The 16,972-nt window shown below is 49.9% G+C and overlaps 1 long non-coding RNA gene across 1 annotated transcript in view; it reads left to right on the top strand.

Annotated features, from left to right (window-relative positions):
* Positions 1 to 5,431: 5,431 nt before the first annotated feature.
* The window catches only part of LOC111522918, a 19,806-nt gene continuing 8,265 nt past the window's right edge, over positions 5,432 to 16,972 (top strand). Inside the window, exons 1-5 of the long non-coding RNA XR_002725366.1 lie at positions 5,432 to 5,481; positions 6,414 to 6,633; positions 15,471 to 15,578; positions 15,857 to 15,921; positions 16,536 to 16,617. This is a non-coding gene — a long non-coding RNA (uncharacterized LOC111522918). The remainder of the gene's footprint in view (positions 5,482 to 6,413; positions 6,634 to 15,470; positions 15,579 to 15,856; positions 15,922 to 16,535; positions 16,618 to 16,972) is intronic.

Here is a 16,972-nt window from a genome sequence, read left to right on the forward strand (position 1 = left end):
CTCCAGACAGCTGGCAGAGGAGGGGAGGATTTTTAAAAATAGAGCCAGGGTGGGGGCTGTGGCTGGAACAAAACCTTGGTCAGTGGCTCTGAGAATGGGGCACTGCAGCTCCTAAAGCCTGGCTCCTTCCTTCAAGCCTGGTCTGGCTTAAGCACCACTTTAAGTGGTCCTGGCATTCACTGGCCAGCCCCTCACCGCAATTGAGCTGCAGGGGTTTGAAAAGAGGGCCAGGGCCTCAATGACAGGACCTTGGGCCAGGCTAATTGGTTTTGGTTCAAGGGGATACTGGATTTGTGAAAAGCTCCAAACTGCCTTTCCCACGCCAGAGCCAGGCCACGGCTTTAAGGAGAAGGGTTCAAGGAGCTTGGGGCCAGGCAAGAAACCTGGGAGTGAGGTGCCTTCAGCTGATGACCCTGCTCTCATGGCCAAGACAGCCCTCTGGTTGGAGAGGGTAGGAAGCTGTTGTGAGGCCACTTCCAGGAGCACCTGCATTTATGGCCTGTCAGGTACTCGAGAGTCAGTTGGATATATTCCTAACCTTCTCCTACACGTGGCTGTGCCAAGAAAGGGGCCTCCTCCTTTGGCATACCTTAGTGGTGGAGAGGCCCCATTTTCTCAAGTGGGATCATCCAGTAAAAGAAGACAGCAATGGCCAGGTTTAATATTTCTTGCCCCAGGAGCTGGACTAAACCCAGGCTTTTATATTCTGGGGGCATCCTGGACTCTATCCTGAGGCAGGTATGCAGTTGGTCTCAAGGTGATAACCCACTTCTGTCTCTTGAAATGTCCTTACACTACCCTGGGCATGGACAAACAAAAAAGAGATGAGAAACAGGAAGCCCTTGGTACTTAAAAAAAAAAGTCAAATATTTCTATTCTCAGAAGTCCAGTATTATGACTTAAATCTATCATCATTATAGATAATTTTAATATAAATGCCTTGAAGCATATATCTTAAGGTGTACCAGTTACCTATGTGTTTGGACAAAATGATTGCACATTCATATATGTAATATACCCATTCTATGTGTGCATATATATATGTATACATGGTCTATATATCAAATCATATGCTTATATTAACAATCAGTTATGTTAAGGTTGAAGGCAGGGTGAGGTGCTATAAATCACCAGCCCCATTTAAAATAACAACGTTGCATTGACTGAGACCAGTGTTTCATGGTTCATTGTGTGTTGAGGGGAGCATTCCTATGTGATCACAGGCTGAAGAAACCCCCTATCATTTTTATTATCATCCAAATTTTTCACTGTGTTTGCCCACTTGCCGCATATAAATAGGAGAAAGGCACTTTGAAAAGATATAGAACTCTGTGTATCACATTTTCCATTTTTATTTCAATTTTTAATTGCCCAGAGCCTAATTTCTTTGGGCCTCTGCTGATTTGCACATTTGAGATTCATGTGTAAATATGCATGTGGCATGTGTGCACGCCTGGGCCTCCTTATCACAAAGTGTGCTCTCTCGGTGTTTAAATACACACAATCCACATCGACACATGATTATGGGCTTACGTATTTGCTTCTTCTCTAGAATCGGGTTAATTTTCCCTTCACTAATCCTCAAACCCATTAAGTTCCCCACCTCCCCACCCCCACAAAAAATTGCAAACCCTACCACAGACCAGTGGTCTCACCCCACTTCTCCAGCAAGCAGTTCTCCAGGCGGGGTGCTGGAGTGAAGGTTCCTATTAGGCAGACTTCATTAATGTTACCAAATATACCCTGGCACATTTACTCGCCTACTATGAAGTATTACCATAAATAATTAAAATTAAACTGCACTTGTCAAAATAAATGAACAAAGTAGAGTTAGTGATGTCTTTGCCTTGATTTGCTTGGTTTGCTTATTCACTAATTTGAAGAAAGAAAGTGGGAGAAGCAAAGAAAGAACACTGCTACAGACTGCCATGGGATGGGCAGAGGAGATGGGGAGAGAATGGAGGGGGAGAGAGAGAGAGAGAGAGCCCTCAGTCATCTGCCCTTGGGTTTCCAGTCATTAGGGCACTCTGGGAGGCTGGAATGCAGCCTTTAACGTCAGCCCATAATGAATATTGAGGTGTGGATGTGGAAGGAGGGATTTCTTTGTTTACTGAGGAATGGCCATGGGAGTAGGGGAGAGGATTGCCTTTGGGGATTAAGGAGTGGGCTTTGTTTTTATAAAGGGCCTTACTTCTTTTCTGAAGTTTTCTGCAGCTAATTGATTCAATTCAGACATTCCTCTTCCCCACCCGGCCCTGGCCACGTGTTTGTGAGATGTGCACAGCCCCATTTCCCCATCTGCTCTGGCCTCTTTTTCCACTGTGACCCTTGAAAAGGGTGTGAACCTTCACATCAACGAGATCACAGGCTATGGGGAAAACAGTCAGGGGCCGAGACCTTTGTATGGATATGTGTGTGATAGAGATGCACATACATATACACGCACATATATTAATAGAGGTATAATTTACATCTAGAAACAGATCATAGGTGTACAGTTCTGTGGGTTCTGACAAATGCATTTATACCCATGTACCCAACACCCAAGATAAATCTCATTTCCTTCATTCCAAAAACTTCTTTCCTACCTCTCAGCAGTCAATCCCTGCCAGTCCCCATTCCGATGTCTCTTACCATAGATTAGTTTTACCTATCCAGAGTTTCATATAAATGGAATGTATGCCAGGGCTTTTAAAAATGAATTTATTTCGAGTCTGGAGGGAGCACTGTCCAGGGAGGCCTGGTTGAGCGTGTGTCCAGGAGCACTGGACTTGTGTTAAACACTGTCCCCTTGTATGGGCCTGGAAGTCAAACCTGTCATTAGATTGTTTTTTTTTTTTTTTTTTTTTTTTTGGTTGGGGGAGCTGGTGTGGGCTGGTCGTCCTCCAGGAGAACCCTGTTCTCACCCGAGGTCTGTTAATGAGCTGGGGACAGGTGAGCCTCACACGTTCCAACTTGGCTGCCTTCAGCGGCATCCAGGAGCAATGGTGAGCTATTAATGGAAGGTGCCGGCTTTGTGCTAATTAGAACTTCCTTTCAGCTTCCATCTGCACAGACACTGGAGCCCCTCACTGGTCAGCCTCACTGTTCCAACCCCCCTCAGTTTGCAACCTAGTTTTTGTCCCCCCTGCCCCGCCCTCCATGAATTAGGGGGTACTATGAGTGGAGCTGCTTTTCTCTATCTCTGGTCAAATCCTGGCTCTTTGGGTATTGCAGAACTGCACTGGGTGGTATTTCTCAGGCCTTCTCTCTCTTGTTGGGGTGCAGATGGACTTGGAAGATGGATTTGGAAAGGGATTTGGCCACCATGGGCACCCTCCTGGGTAGGCTGGACTTACATCATTGACCTGAGTTTGTTTTATGAAAGACCTCTCTCCTCTGCCCTCTGGAGACTGTGGCTTCAGACCCTTGTCCTTTCCATTACCCCCAATCCTGATGTCTCCCAAGTCTGATGGTACCCACCCATCTCAACTACAGCTGCCATCTTTGCCATCTCAGGCAGCCTACAGGTAGGGGCTGTGTCCTTGGCCCTCTTCTGGAAAAAAAAAAAAAACCTATTTTTTTCCCTTCACTTTTGCTTTTTATTCCTTTCACCTCAGGCCCAATGGACATAATGTTTTCTTTAATGGAAGTTGTCTCTTACAGAGGTTTCATTGAAAAAGAAGAAACAACGTCAGACTAACGTCATTTAAAGAAAAAGCACCTCTCGGAATGGAGGTTGGGAAAGCTAGGGTTTCCTGCCTGAATATCAGTTCCTCTATTGAAATGAAGGGATGAAATCCCTTGTGAGGAACTCAAGAGAGGAGCGTTTCCTCAAAATGCTTTCTTTAGCTCCTGAGTCTCCTTAGGTCTACACTGGGCTTGTGTGTAAAAATGCCAAGCCCTCCCTGACAATGCATCTCATTCTCTTCTGCTTGAATTATCCTGATAATGAGAGTTCACCCACTTCTTTGACAGTGTAGACTAGGATTTTAAAAATTGGGAGTGAATTATTGGACAGTGTGACACTTCACCAGATTCCCTCAAGGTTCTGGACCTACGCTAAAGAGGGGTGGAAATGCTTCTGGGGTGTCCAGAAGGGCTGCAGAAATTCCCCATCATTGGTCATGGGGAGAGCAGGAGGACTGGCTTGCCTCTGTGGCCTATTCTACCTCTGAAGGTGACAATTCCTGATTTGAGGCACTAGGGTGGAAGATCCAGGACTATCCAGGACCAGGTTAATAAACTGGCAGTCCAGATTCCAGAAGGGCAGCAGCTGGGGACTGGAGACATGCCCATGCCTGTGGGACAGAGTTCTTTTGCATGCTTTGGACTTTACAACTCTGTATCCTTGACAAGTCACAGGCATCTCTGGGTGAAATGGGGACAGTAGTACCCATACCTCCAAGGGTTATGTGAGAATTAAGTAAAATATACAAATAAAGTGTCTGGCATACAGTGGGCACTGAGCAAATGGTAGCTCTTCTTTCCAGGCTGGGGCAAGGGATGCATATAAAGTCTGGATCCGAAGTTTGAAATTCCACCTGCTGGAGACAGTGAACACCCCAACAGATACCCCAAATCGCATAGAAGGACGGATGACGGGCTGCCTTCCTCCCCCAGGGCATGCCATACACACTGGGTCTGAAGTGGGAGAATCGGCACTCCAAAAAACGGCTTGTGGAGCGGGGTTGCACATGGGTGTAAAGTTCCCAGCTTGGCTGCCTTTAGAGATTTGAAGGGAGCAGGATCTGGGCTGACTTGCGTTGCCAAGACGGCTGGGGCTGGGAGCCAAGGGGGTGCTGCCGGGAGGCCCGCGTTAGCTTGGGGTATGACATTTCTAACAGTTGGCGCCTTCCGAAAATGGTCTGGGGTTCCAGCTCTGGAAGGTTCCGAATCTCAGGATTCACGAGTGGCGCTGTCCGGAGCAGCCAGGGTTGTCCCGAGGTGGTCTCGGGCAGGCTTTCCATGGTGTGCTGTCTGGGTCGCAGGTGAGAACCTCATGGTTCTCCATTTCCGGAACTCCAGCTCTGAGCAGGCAGAGGGTCGCTCCCCTCGCCTGCCCCTGCGGTAGCCAAGCGGATGACTGGAAGCGTGGCTAGCTGGCGGGTAAGGAGCTCCGGGTGAGAGGGAACAGCCAGAGACCCCCAACCCCCTTAGCCGGTGCCCCCACCCGATTTCTCTCCTGCGTCCTGGGAGGGCATGGTTGAGGCGCCACCAGTGACCAGCAACCTCCTCCGGCTGTGGTTGTGACCTGAGGACGCGTGTGTCTCCGCCCCCAGGCCAACGCTAGGCGACCCTGAGTGCACCTTCAAGAAGGCCGGGCATGTTTCTGGGCGGTCGTGGGGGGTACCTGATATCTCGGCTCTGTTTTACAGTTACTCCCCTGCTGGTGCCTCCCTCCTTGGCGCGGTTCCCGCCTGCGATCAGCGCCCTCTTCGCAGTCACGAACTCGCCAGCAGCTAGCAGCACTTACTAGTAGGAGGGCCCACCGGAGGAGAGGTGAGCGACCAGAGCCAGGGAGTGGGAGGAGGAGCTGGCTGCCCGCACCCGTACTCCGCCCCAGATGTCTCAGAGAGTGGGCTGCGGGTTGGGAGGTTGGGAAATTCCAGGATCAGGTTGGTAGTGCGCCTATGTTTTTACCTGGGTCACCAGCAAGACTACTCCCCTCCTCCCTAGGCCCGGATCCAATGTCATCCCTCACCCTCAACGTGTGAAATGGCTTTAACCATACGACCTGCTGGCTTGTTGTGCTCTATGACATAATTTGGCAGAGCACGGCGTGTAGCACACAGTGGGCGCAAAGTAAATGGCGGCTCTGGCGGTTCTAGCACCGGAGGCGGCTTCTTGGACACCCGGCGTTCGCGGGAGCCTGAGGCGCTCGGTTGCTAGAGCCTTAGCTGGGAGTGGCGCGGCTGCTTCCCGCCTGCGCAGGATCAGGCCGGCCCCCGCGGAGCTCAGGGCCTGGACCCGCGCTCCCCACCCAGAGCTAGGGAAACTGGAAAAAGAGGCACAAACTCGGAAGCCGCGCTAGGGAAACTGGAAAAAGAGGCACAAACTCGGAAGCCGCGGTACGGCAAGAGTCTAAGCAAAGAATCCTTTCCAAGCATTCACACCTTGTCTATGCCAGGGCACCACCTGGGCCTACGGCCTTCGCAATCCGAAGCGCCCGCAGCCCAGAGCTGGCATCAGGCCGGGAAGGTCGTGGCAGGCCCCAGAGTGCGGGCGCTGGGGGCGCGCGTCCACTGGACGCCCGGGGCTGGGGAGGCAGGAAGGAAGGGTGCCGGCAGGCCCGCGGCTGTTTCCCCTCGGCCCGCGCCGCGGACCCGGGAGGCCATTTTGAGAGCGCGAAGAGGGGCGGCAAGATGGCTGCGTGGGCACCCGGGAGGTCACCGCGCCAAGGGCCCGCCGATCCCCTCCTCGCACTCGCCCAGCCGCGCGGCCCACGGAAGCGGAACGCGCGTCGAGCGCGCCCTGCCCGCTCGCCCCAGACAGATGCCCAGTTATTCATTACCCCGAGGCCTAGAGGAGCGAATGGCTGCCGTATTCCTGCCCAGAGCCAGCCGGATCCTCCGTCGCGGCTGCCCGGTCCCCGGAGCCGCAGCCGCCGAGCCCGGCTGTGCGTGTCGTGGCTGCTGGGGAGAAAGGCGTCCGGTAAGAGCCCTCCTCACTGGGCTGCCCGCCCTGGGCAGGGGCGGAAACGGCCTTCCCCGCGTGGGGAACAATGGCGTTATTTTGGAGTCTGCAACCGAGAGCGCTTCGAGCTCTTTGATTATTTTCGAGGAGTGCTAGGTGCGTGGCTAACGCCCGCGTTTTCTTGGAACCGCGAAGCCTGACATGGCGAGCGGGCCGAGGCTGCCCTCCTGGGGCTGAGTGTGGTCCCAAGTGCAAGGATAGCCACGGGCCAGGGAGCCGTGGGCCTCGAAACCCGGACGGTAGCTGGCGAGGGCCTTCATGGTCCGTGTGGTTGGGGCTGAGGACCGTCCTGGAGGCTCCATTCACACCATCCCAGGGCAGGCTGCGGGTCAGATGCGGATGAAGCGGGCCGGGCATTGGAGCTGCATGTTTGAGCTTGCCCCCTCCAGGCCTAAGGGCCAGCGCTTCTGCTCTTTTGCCTCCTTTGCCCCCATCCTACCCTCGTGAATAATTTAAGCACAATCACTGTTTTTCTAGCTGTCCACATTGACCCACCGCTGCCTTGAAGCAGATCCCAGATGTGTGCATTTATATGCAGAGTGACCAAGAAACTTCAGTAATACTAGTTTGTGTCTTTGGAGTCCCACTTTGTGCCAGGGCTATTGCTAACAGCTTCAAGAGAATTCGACCTCACCTTGAAAGACAGGGTGATGATTCACTGTTTGTGTCTTTTGCCATAGCTAGGATGTGGTAGAGCCGGTTGTGGACTCGGGGCTATCTGCCCCAAGGCCTGCGTTCCCAACCTATCTCTGCACATACACAGGAACACAGGGATTCATCACCGTTGTGGTTTTGTCTTTCAGATAAGCACCAAGCCTCTCCTAAATCCAAGTCCCCATCCCCACACAGCCCTGCCTCACAAGTGAGGGCTCTCCTGTCATCCCCCAACCTCCCAGTCTAAAGCCCTGGCCTCAGATTGTGTGACTGAATAATGTGATTGTTCTGAGCTTCCTGGCAGCCACGAAAAGAAAACATGATGGTGATAACCTTGTTTTTAAAATGAAACTCATCAGGATTTTAGAGAGATGAACGTTTTTCCTGCATGAGACTTATAGAAAATGTAAAGCTTACTGGTTATGTAGGTCAACTGCTCATGTCACTGGTGAGGAACCAGGTCCAGAGAGGTTAAGTGATTTTCACCAAGGTCACAAAATTAGCTAGTACAGTGAGGACTGAGACCCAGGGGTCCTGACTCCCAGTCCAGTTCCCATCCTCTCATGACCAGGCTTTAGTGGGCTTCTCAACTTGGGGACAGTTTAATTGTGGTCTAGCGACTCCATTCCTCACTATAAATTGCTCAGACCTGGATGCTGCCTTGTTCCTTTCTTTTCCGCCAGTTCCTAGTGCTGGGCTGGACTCATCATGTGGGTGTCTCTAAATATTTGATAATTGAGTGGGGCTAAAACCTCTGATAATGAGGGGATGGGGGTGGTGGTAGAGGGGAAGTCCCTGACTTCAGTTTTCTAGGGGGCCTGTTTTTTTTAATGTTAGGTTCCTGATCCTTAATTCCCTAGGTCTCTCTCCTGGCAAGTGGTACGAGGTGGGTAGTGTGTTTTCCCTTTTGTCAGTCATCCTATTCTGCCCCATCACATTATTGGACCTTATAGGAAAGGGTCATTTTTCTCTTGGGGGACTATGTTGTCAGTAATACCTGCAAGTCCCTTTAGGTGAACTAAGGGAGGTTTCCCCACCAGCACAGTGGCCATGAGACCTGGCCGACTCATTTTTTTGTCCTCTTTGGGTGGAGAGACAGCCTTTCTGTACTTGCTCAGGTTTAATTCCCACGGCTTAAGTACAAATCACAGAATGTGGCTGAGATTAGTAAATTTCCATGGCTCCCAAAAGGTAGCATTTGAATCCCTGGCATGATAACTGTAGGTGCTGAATAAATTTAGTGACCTGCAACAGACCAGATTCTCTGGAATTCTAGGCTGGAAAGGTGTCACCCCTGGGTGTGGGGAGGGTTGTGCTTCTTGATGGGAGTCCCTGTTGGCAGAAAGGCTCCAACAGATCCTGGCCAAATTCTGTCATCTTTGGGTAGAATCTGTATGAACAAAGCAGGGTAGGTAACTAGGGCTGGTTTGCAGCTAAAGCCCCAGCTGTGGAAGAAAAACAGGGTTCAGCTCCCCAGATTAGTTACTGTCTACAAGGATTAAAGGCCCCAAATAATGGCTGGCTTCTCCCCTCCTCTGTGCCAAGGGAAGACATGTAAATACAGCCGCACGCCAGCTTAGGCAGTAGATGTGTATAAATCGAATTTAGCAAATCAGATCATGGTTTAAATGCACTATTTAAAGCAGTCCTGCAGTGAAGCCTTTTACAAAGGGAATAATCATTTTGTGATGCTAATCATCAACCTCCAATTTATCTCCTTTGTAAGTTCAGATGTTGGTGCACTGGGTGTTCTGAAATTGGGGCGCTGTTGCGTAGGACTCTGGTGATGGCTGTCTGCCTTGTTTTTCTGACCTCTCATTTTAAATGGGTGCATGTCCTGTTTCACTGGGGGCCTCAGGATGCTTGTCATTTAGCCTGATAGTTCTCATCCATCCCACTTGTCTTTTTATAATCTGATAGAGCCCACCATTCAGCTGCTCCTGGCTCCTTTTTTGAGATTTTTGCCTTTCCTGGGGAGAAATACAAGCCCTGCTGTTCTTGAGGTGTTAAAACCAGCTCCCTCTCTGATCTGAACCGTCTTTTGTTTCCCTGAGCTTCTGGTACCTCTGGTGCAGATCAGAAAGATGATCTTAGAGTTGACTAGATAACACAAATCAGCCCTGAATTTAGAAGGCGAATTAAATGCAGCCACCCATCTGCTGAATAGGCAATATCCAAAATATTCTCCCCATTCACGGCAAAATAACTGAGGCCTGGATGTTAAAGGGACTTTTCCCACAAGTTAAAATCAGGACTCCAAGGAGAACCTGTCTCCCAATTGCTATAAAAGTGTTTTATATGCTGAGCTGTAGTTCCTTTCTCTACAGAGAAAATATAATCAGAGACCATCTGGGTGGGAGAAAAAGAATGAAGAGAAAGAAATGGATCAGAGTGGAATAAAGGAAGTGGGCAGGAAGCTGGGGGACTTCGAGGAGCCTGACCTTGCTTAGCTTACAGGCCCTGATATAGTGTCTTTGTCAATGCTGCCACTATTGACGCGTTCCTCGGTAATTATGACTGTGTGTTGGCATGGCGACTCGGAGTAAGAAGACTAGAAGCACTGGGTAAATGCACGACTTGTTCTTGCCTTCTAAAGCAGAGAGGAGCTTTTGTGGGTAGTTCCTACAAGGATACGTGGTAGAAAATTCACCAGACCCAGTGCTGGAGTATTTACACCCCATAGGAGCCAGGTAGCCCTGAGCAGAGATTGTACAAACAGAGGTCCTTAGCAAGACTGGCATCTAATGCAGAGGTCTCCCAGAGCCTCCCTCTTGTGTCTTCTTGTTGGTCTTTGTTCCTTAGCCTTGTAATGTCAAGTATATTCATTTCTGCTCCTCTCTGTGTTGTCTGCTTCAAAATAGGTTTATGTTGTAGTCTCCCTGAATTTGATTGATCATAAAATTATCTATTTCATAGGCCATGACTGTGTATTTGGAAACTGAAGAGAAAGGCTGATGGGCACAGCTGGGGCTTCCCTTTCTATCCTCTTGCCCTTAGATACTTGGACCACATTCTCATCCTCATCTGAAAATGGGGAGAGGTTGCTGTTGTCCAGAGCTGTGCTGTCCTGTATGATAACCACTAGACACCCATGCTGTTGATCTCATGAAATGTGGTCAACGTGGCATGTTGAAATGATAATGTTGGGTTAAGTACAATATATTGTTAAAATGACATGTTCATTCTTACTTTTTTTTTTTTTTTTTTTTTGAGACGGAGTCTCGCTCTGTCGCCCAGGCTGGAGTGCAGTGGCCAGATCTCAGCTCACTGCAAGCCCCACCTCCCGGGTTTACACCATTCTCCTGCCTCAGCCTCCCGAGTAGCTGGGACTACAGGCGCCTGCCACCTCGCCCAGCTCATTTTTTGTATTTTTTAGTAGAGAGGGGGTTTCACTGTGTTAGCCAGGATGGTCTCGATCTCCTGACCTCGTGATCCGCCCGTCTCGGCCTCCCAAAGTGCTGAGATTACAGGCTTGAGCCACTGCGCCCGGTCCATTCTTACTTTTTAATGAAGCTTCTGAAACATTTAAAATTATGCTTGGAACTGACATATTTTCATTGGACAGTGAGGTCTACACTAGAGGCTCAAGACCTCTTCCATCCCCAGTGCTTAGTAACTAATCCTGATCTCCCCCAGGAGGCTTGTGGCCACACAGGGCTCTGTGCATAGAGGTCCATGGAAAAGCTAGAGAGGAGGCACATAGAGAGCCTCCGGCCTTAAGGGCTTTTAGGAGTGCCTAGTACAGCCCTTTAAATGGAGATTACCCCTCAGTCCTTGGAGGCAGAAGTCGTGGCTTGAATCTGTAGGCAACATTGTATTTTTCAGCATTTAAGGTGGGGACAAGGCAGCCAATAGGTAAACCCCAGAAGAATCTTTGGATGAAGGTTTAGCAGTGCCCCAGTGGAGTTTGAATGGGCACAGCTGTAGATAACAGGAGGATTGTCCTCTTTCCCCCGTCCCTAGCAGTGATTTCATAGTCTCCCAGATGTGCAAAAACCACAGGGCATGGGAAGGCAGCCATGCATCCCAGGTTCGTGCCAAACCCACTTTCAGCAGGTTTGTTTCCTTTGGCCCGAGGGCTCCTTGTCACCCCTCTCCTGGCTGCCCCTCCTCCCCTCAGCCTCTGCTGCTCTCCCTGAGCTGGAGCTTCTGGGATGCGTCCTGGCTCAGAGCCAGCATCTTCTTGGAGAGGCTTCCTGCCCTGGCTCCCTGCCAAGCCTCAGGGCCTCAGAGAGATTTTCCGGGGAGGTGCTGGGCTCATACTGCTGTCAAAGGGCAGAGGGGCCTCAGTTAGCTTTCTCCCCTTGGAGGACCCCTGGCTGTGAGTCTGGGCTTGCCTCCAGCCCCCTTTCCCCCTCAGAAACTCCAGTTTCCTGCCCTGGAAACCCTGGACTGGGTTAAGGGTCTTCCAGCTCCAGTAAGCCTTGAATTTATAAAAAGAAGGCTCCTCACATGAACCTGGGAGGTGAGAAATGGGCATCGAGGAAGTCATAATGAGTCATGATGATGGGGACAGGAACCATTTACTGAGCACTTACTCTGTGCCAGGTTCTGTGCTAATGCTTTGTATATTGTATCTCCTTTGAGAGCTGTCTCTTGGGGAGAAAAAAGAATAGTAAATTGGACCAGGGATTTTCCCTTCTTTTCTAAGCCAAATGCCATTTGGGTGACTGCATGGGGTGTGTTACAGGAGCTATAGCCCTTGCATAGGAGGGACTGTCAGCCCCTAGTGAGTCCTTGTCTCCCAAAGAATCAGCCTGGGCTTTGGGAAGCAGCTTGAGTTCATTTGGGTTGCCAAAGGATGCCTCTGCAGTGTCTCCTGCTTGGGGCTGGCAGCACACCTGGAGAATCAAGATGGGAGGGCTCCATGCTGGGTCCCTGGGAGCCTTGGTGCAGTGCTAGAGGGGTGAGCAGCATACCACCCAGTCCAGATTTATCTCCTAATTGTGTGCTCCATATCCCTGCTGTGCCTCAGTCTGTAAAATTAGGGGGTTGGCCCAAGCCTACCAGCCTGCCCACAGTGCCAAGGGACTGTGGCTGCTCTGGATGAGGCTGGCCTTTTGCTTTTCACAATGTTGTATCCCCCGATGTAGCACCCATGGTCTTCTGGAGGAGGGAAGGGGGCCCACATCCTCTGTCCCATCTCATCTTGTCCTTAAGCAGAGAATGTCAAGCCTTCCTCCTATCTGCCCAGTTCTGCACCATAGCTCCTACTGTCTCCTTAGGTTAGGAGAGGTGGCAGATGCCTCTGAAGGCATGTTACCTCCTTGATGAGTGCTGGGGAAAAGGGGAGTAAAGAAACAAGTCTCAGGTTTATAGCCACCCTTCCCTTTGAATGTGCAACTTCTTTTACCCAGTATCGAGTTCACTGTTCTCTCTTCTACTGTGGGTGACAGACTCCAAGACCATGGTGGTGTGAGGCAGAGGCAGTGTGGCCCAGTGGGTATCCAGGTGGAGGGGTTGGTCTGATCTAATTCAGAGCCCACAGGACACTCCTTCTCCTCTTCATCTGAGCCAGTTTTCCCATCTGCAAAATTGAGAATAGTAATACTTACCTTGTGACACTCAAGATGCATCCCCCATCTTGCTGGTCTGTCACGAGTGAAGGCCAGGTAAGGTGGCCAGCAAGGGACCAGGGTCAGCTCTCTGTTAGTCACTCTACAATAAGCTGTGGTGTTTACAGACCAGCCATAAGCTCTGCAGTGCAGGGAGAACTCCTGACCTCTAGGAGCAGAGAAACTAGCTATTACCAGCCTAAGGCGGCACACATCCAAGGAGCAGAGTGTTTTGATATTTTGTCTCTGTCCTTGGGAGTTAAGAGAAGAGGAATTAGATTGGGGTGGAGAAGCCTCACTGTGCCCAAACAGGTCTTCTAGGCTGTCGAGAGGGCAAGACAGCATCCCTGCCAATGGGGAGAACTCTTTGACTAGGGCCTTTTCTGTGGAGATGAAGCAGGAGGAGGATTCCTGCTCTACTGGGCCTGAGAGTTGGATATAGGTCAAGTCAGATGGTGGAGGATAAGAATGACGAGGTAGGGAGCAGGCTAAGAGAATTGGTTTGGTCACCATGTGCAAGACAGGTGGGTATTGGAGGCTATCAGGCCTTGTGCTGCCCAGGCCAACCTGAGCTAAGCAGCCATACCCACTCTGTGCCACTCACCTCTTATGGTACCTGGCCTGGACGTCAGCAGCCCCAGGGCTCTGCTGTGGAGCCATTTCCCACTTTGCAAGGGAACTGCGGGGCTCTGAAACTGGAAGTCTTCCCATGCCACACTGTATTTTTTCTTACCACACTCATTTATTCATTCAATGTCTATTGACCACACATTATGTGTCAGCCTCTGGGCAAGGCCCTGGGGATACAGAGAAGGAAACCACAGTCCCTGGCCTAGCACTTTCGCTTGTGTGATGTGGAAAGGCATATATCCATCTAGAGCTGGAAGGCTAGGCTAGCAGAGGTGGTGTGCTAGATTAGCAGGCACTCCGGGTCTGACAGTTATCATCAGTTTGTGGCTTATTGACTTTCCTGCCCCTCTCCATGTCCCAAGAGCCTGGGAGAACAGCGTCAGAGGCCATGTCATGCTTTGCCCGTTATGACCTTAAGCTGTCGTTTAGCCTCAGCTAGAACTGTAATTCTCTAGATTCCATTGTTTCTGTATAGAATTGTGACATTTCAGTTTCCCTTTCTTCATTTTAAAAACACCTTTTTTTTTTTTTTTTTTTTTTTTGAGACAAGGTCTTGCTGTGTCGGCCACGCCGGAGTACAGTGGCCTGATCATAACTCACTATAACCTCGAACTTCTGGCTCAAGCAATTCTGCCTCAGCCTCCAGAGTAACTGGGACTACAGGCATGTGCCACCACACCCAGACTTTTATATTTATTTTATAAAAATAAAAAAAAATTTATTTTGTAGAGACAGGGTCTTTCTTTGTTGCCCAGGCTGGTCTCAAACTCCTGGCATCAAGCGATCCTCCCACCTGGGCCTCCCAAAGTGTTGAGATTATAGCATGAGCCGGGCACAGTGGCTCACGCCTGTAATCCCAACACTTTGGAGGGCAGAGGCGGGCGGATCACCTGAGGTCAGGAGTTCAAGATCAGCCTGGGCAACACGGTGAAACCTCGTCTCTACTAAAAATACAAAATTAGCCGGCGTGGTGGCACATGCCTGTAATCCCAGCTACTTGGGAGGCTGAGGCAGGAGAATCGCTTAAACCTGGGAGGCAGAGGATGCGATGAGCCGAGATTGTGCCATTGCACTCCAGCCTGGGCAACAAGAGTAAATCTCTGTCTCACCAAAACAACAACAACAACAACAACAACAACAACAACAACAACAAAAGGATTACAGCATGAGCCACCACACCCAGACTAAAAGGCAGTTTGATTTTATAAATCAAAATAGCAGTAATCTATCGAGATTTACTTGTGAGATTGGTAGGAAACATCTTAAATGTAATCAAACAATAAATTACATCTTGATGAATTCATGTAGGTTTCTCTTCCTCAGAAGAAATCAGATGCTGTTCAGAGCACCAAGGCTAGAATTTTACCCTGGTTCTCATGCTACCCTGCACCCAGGTTGGATCCTGAGTACAGTTTTTGGCAAGTGGGCCTGTATATAAGTTAGCAATGGGGGATACCCAGCTGCCTCTCTTCATACAGCTGAGGTTTTGGGGAGTAATTCTTACAGCCCCTGGGTTGGGCCTAGTCCTGCAAATGAATTCACTAGCCCAAAAGCCCAAATTGCAGCCTCTGTCATTCTTTCTTGCCTTCCAGGAATGGGAAGGGCAATAAGTTTCATCTTATTATTATTGCTATTTTGGCGGTTTTGTTGACATTGGTGTGTGTATGTTAGTAAGATAAAGCTCTCAGAAATTACATAGCATTTGTCAAGGATATAAGAGGGACTCTGCCACTTCTGGCTGTATAGAAGGTGGTTCTGTATCTTTAAATAGAGCCTCAGGTGCTTAGCTACCAGAAACGTTTTGAGGGGAAGTGTGCACCCTCAGCAGCTGCTGCTGGTGGACAGGATGGGCACACATGGAACAGGCTTTCCTCTGTGGCCAGGTGAGAAGCAGGTGGTGAGACACAGAGCAGTGCTGGGCTCTGCTTCTGAAGCCTCCAACCTTTCCTTCCTTAGGAAACCCCAGAGAGATTGGTGATGGTGATTTCCCAGGAAGACATGGTGTGCTCTGACTTCTGTGACAGTGAACAACGGGACCAATGGATGTCCAGATGCTGGCAATGAGTAGGCCTTCCCTACGCTGGGTGGCGTCCGCACCCTTTGGCTTCCATTGCCTGGGTCTCCTGGAGGTGATTTGCTGGATGAATACTGCATGCACAGAGTCTGGCCTTGGGTTTGAATATGGCGGCCAGTGGACAGCATGTGCTTCAGTTATGAGGCTGCCCAGGAGATGCTTCTTCCAAGGCAGAGCACATGCCGAGTCCAGTGCTGGAGAGGCCAGGTGTGCAGTTGACCAATTTCCAGTTCTATTTTCCCTCTCATGTTCCTCTGTCCCCATCCAGGACATGCTCTGGAGTCAGAAGACAGCAAAAAGAGAAGCAGAAGCCCTGGTGGCAGGAGTCCAAAGGTGGGTCCCTTCCCGACATGGGCATTGGGCTGCACATGTGTGTTTGCAGTTCTTTCCAGCTGCTGGAAAGATGTATTTATGTGGCTGTAGATGGATGGTCCAAGGTAGATGTAGGTTTTAGAATACTGTTATTTTTTTTCTACTTCAGGGAGAAAATAACCCAGTTTGGGAAGGACAATTTAAAAAGGGAAAATATTAGGTATGATGGCACACCTGCAGTCACAGCTATTCGGGAGGCTGAGGCTGGAGGATCACTTGAGCCCAGGGGTTCCAGGCTGCAGTGAGCTATGATCACACCACTGCACTCCAGCCTGGGTGACAGAATGAGACCCCGGTCTCTTAAAAAAATGTAATTTAATTTAAAAGGGGAAAATATCCTTGGTGGTTCTTGGAACCAGCACCTACTAGGTTGACCCAATATGAAATTTCTTTCTTGTTGATGAAAAATAGTCAAATATTGACAATTTCTTATGGTTCAACCTACTATAGTTCCATTCCTCTGGGATGGTAGAGGGATCCCCAGAAACACATTTTAAAGAATGTCTGATACTTTAACCATTTGTGTTCCTCTTCATCCTATGATACCCTTCACAGAATTTTTTTTTTTTTAACAGCAGGAAGGAATCACTGTAACCTGTGGATTGTACTGCAGTAGGAAACTATCCTAGCAAGGCTCCACTTTGCCCCAGCTTCAAGGTATATCATCTCAAAATGCAGGATACTTCAGATGAGTTTTGAGCACCCTTTCTTTTGTTATAAAAAAAAATTCCAGCCGGGCGCGGTGGCTCAAGCCTGTAATCCCAGCACTTTGGGAGGCCGAGACGGGCGGATCACGAGGTCAGGAGATCGAGACCATCCTGGCTAACACGGTGAAACCCTGTCTCTACTAAAATACAAAAAATTAGCCGGGCGTGTTGGCGGGCGCCTGTGGTCCCAGCTACTCGGGAGGCTGAGGCAGGAGAATGGCGTGAACCCGGGAGGCAGAGCTTGCAGTGAGCTGAGATCAGGCCACTGCACTCCAGCCTGGGCGACAGAGCGAGACTCCGTCTCA

Source organism: Piliocolobus tephrosceles, chromosome 6 (assembly GCF_002776525.5).
Source record: "Piliocolobus tephrosceles isolate RC106 chromosome 6, ASM277652v3, whole genome shotgun sequence".
NCBI classification, from domain to species: Eukaryota; Metazoa; Chordata; class Mammalia; order Primates; family Cercopithecidae; genus Piliocolobus; species Piliocolobus tephrosceles.